Raw genomic sequence first — 2,273 nt, 5'->3', positions numbered from 1 at the left:
AGAGTGTCTGGCTAAGCTATGACGGCCCATAGTCGTGTAAAGCGTTATTCTTCTTAACCCATAGAGAAGAAAATCAACCCCCTTTAGTTAGCCGGGTGTACGAACTGAGAGGAAGCAGAGCTTGCCACTCCAAAATTTGCCTTTGGGGATATTAATTATTTTAAGCCTTTCTTTTTTTAAAGAAAGACTCAGAAAGAAACTCTGACCTTCTCCTTAACTGCAAAAAGAATTTAGAAAGAGGACCCGCTCAAGGAAGGGAGATAGCATCACAGATAAGTATAGTTTAATATGAACTGGTGTGTGACAGACAGGGAGGAACCTAGCAAGGCCCCTTTGATCAAAGTCCTCTCTGTGTCCCATTGTTAAAGATGGCCCAGCAAACATTCATTTACCAAAATTTACTTTTCCATCTCCCTGTGAATTACCTTCCTGCCCTTTGAAGTCCCAAACCACAACCCCATCTCCACCCCATCCCCTCTCCTTAGCTCAGGATGGCATATAAACCTTAACTGGGTCCCATATTCTTATGGAACTCCTGTGTGTACATATGTAATAAATCTGGTCATTTCCCCTCATTCATCTGTCTCATGTCAATTTGATTCTTAGTCCAGCCAGAAGAATTTAGAAGGGTAGAAGGAAAATTATTTTTTCCTTCCCCACAGAATCTTTTGCTAGTCAGATCCCATTCTACCTTCCCAGCATTCCTTCTGCTCAGCCCTGGTTTGTACCTGACTCCTGCCAATCTCATCTATGCAGTTCAGCCTCAGGCATCTCTTCTTTCTGGAATAATCTCCCTCATGCTAACCGCCCTCTGACCGCCCTCGTCTGGGCCTCCCCTGCAGCACTCTGCACTTCCATATTTCTAGTGTGGAATGCAGTCAGACTTGCACATGGCTGGTTTTCCTTCTGGGCTGTAAACTCCTTGAAAGCAGGGGCTCCACTTTTTTTGCGGGGGGTGGGGGGTGGGCGGGAGAATTCCAGTTTCTTTATCTTTACATTGTAGTTTTTACATAAGGTACACATAGAATGAGTGAATCACTTTTTGGTTACTGAAACCTCGGAAAGAACAGCAATCATGTATCTAATATGTGTCACATAAATTAAATCTGCAAAAGAAGCAGATTTTGGTGTGTTCTTCCTCTGAGTTAATTTAACCGTGCAACTGGGCTTTGCATTTTCTTTGCCAGGCAAAGGAGGGTGAATATACTGACAGATTACGTTATTTTAGCTATGTGCCCACTCATGGATGTATCTCATATTCAGAATGCAGCCAGTACACATCATTAAATCAGCACTGGTGCTTTACTGTATGAAGGGTGGGTTGAATTCAAATGTGAGAACCAGGAACCGTAGGTGGGATCGGTGACCTGGTTTTAGGGCACTGTTGGGCAAGGTCATGGCTCCTCTAGATGCAGTCACTGGGTCACGGAGTAGCTGCTGAACATTTTTACCCCTAAGAGCTGGGCTGACTCTATGAGCGTACTAGAAAACAGGTGCCGTGCAAAATTATCCTAAGCCGATGACCCGGTGATGCCTGGCAGGGGAAATTCATGGCTAGGGTTTTGGAGTGCCCTAAAGAAATAATTCTATAGGTGACCCAGCCTGTTGCGTTGTCCATATTGTGTTTTATGGCTCCCTTGAGTTTTAGGTGTTACTTTGAAAGCAATGTTTTTTGTTTTTTGTTTTTTATTTTTTGTATATTTTAAATTTGTTTTTTATTTTTTGTATATTTTAAAACAGATATATAATTTCTAAATCCTTTTTCTTTTTTAGGACTAAAGTACATCAAACCTTTACATTGTGGCAGATGTTTTTGCAAGCGTCGACAGGCATCAAACAAGAGAGTCAACAACAGGGTTTTAGTGATTGATCGATGATTTTCAGATTTCTTTTAATTATTGAAAAATCAAAATGGCAATTCTGAATTAACCAAAATAAAATAAAATAAAAAGCCCCGGTAAATGCTAGAATGGGCCCAGGGCTAGGGGGATATGGGTCTCAGCCTTGGCCTGAAGTTGATTGAACTTGATGATCTTGAGCAAGTTATTTACTTCTCTCATGATCTGCCTTTTTGGCCACAGAGCAGAGACACAGTTGACAGTCGCCCTGCCCAAAGATGTGAAGTAAAGAAAATAATGCATGGGAACATATCTTGACTAAAAGTTCATACATATGTTTCAATTAAGTAGTGAGCCTAAGATGTGTTTTCAGGTGCTGTTATTTCTATTTAGATGCTTTATAAAAAATTTCCCCTCAGTGACAGGTAACAAGTT

The sequence above is a fragment of the Pteropus vampyrus genome, unplaced genomic scaffold (assembly GCF_000151845.1).
Source record: "Pteropus vampyrus isolate Shadow unplaced genomic scaffold, Pvam_2.0 Scaffold1775, whole genome shotgun sequence".
Taxonomy (NCBI): Eukaryota; Metazoa; Chordata; class Mammalia; order Chiroptera; family Pteropodidae; genus Pteropus; species Pteropus vampyrus.
The sequence above is the reverse complement of the archived record's forward strand: the minus strand, read 5'-3'. Positions refer to the sequence as shown.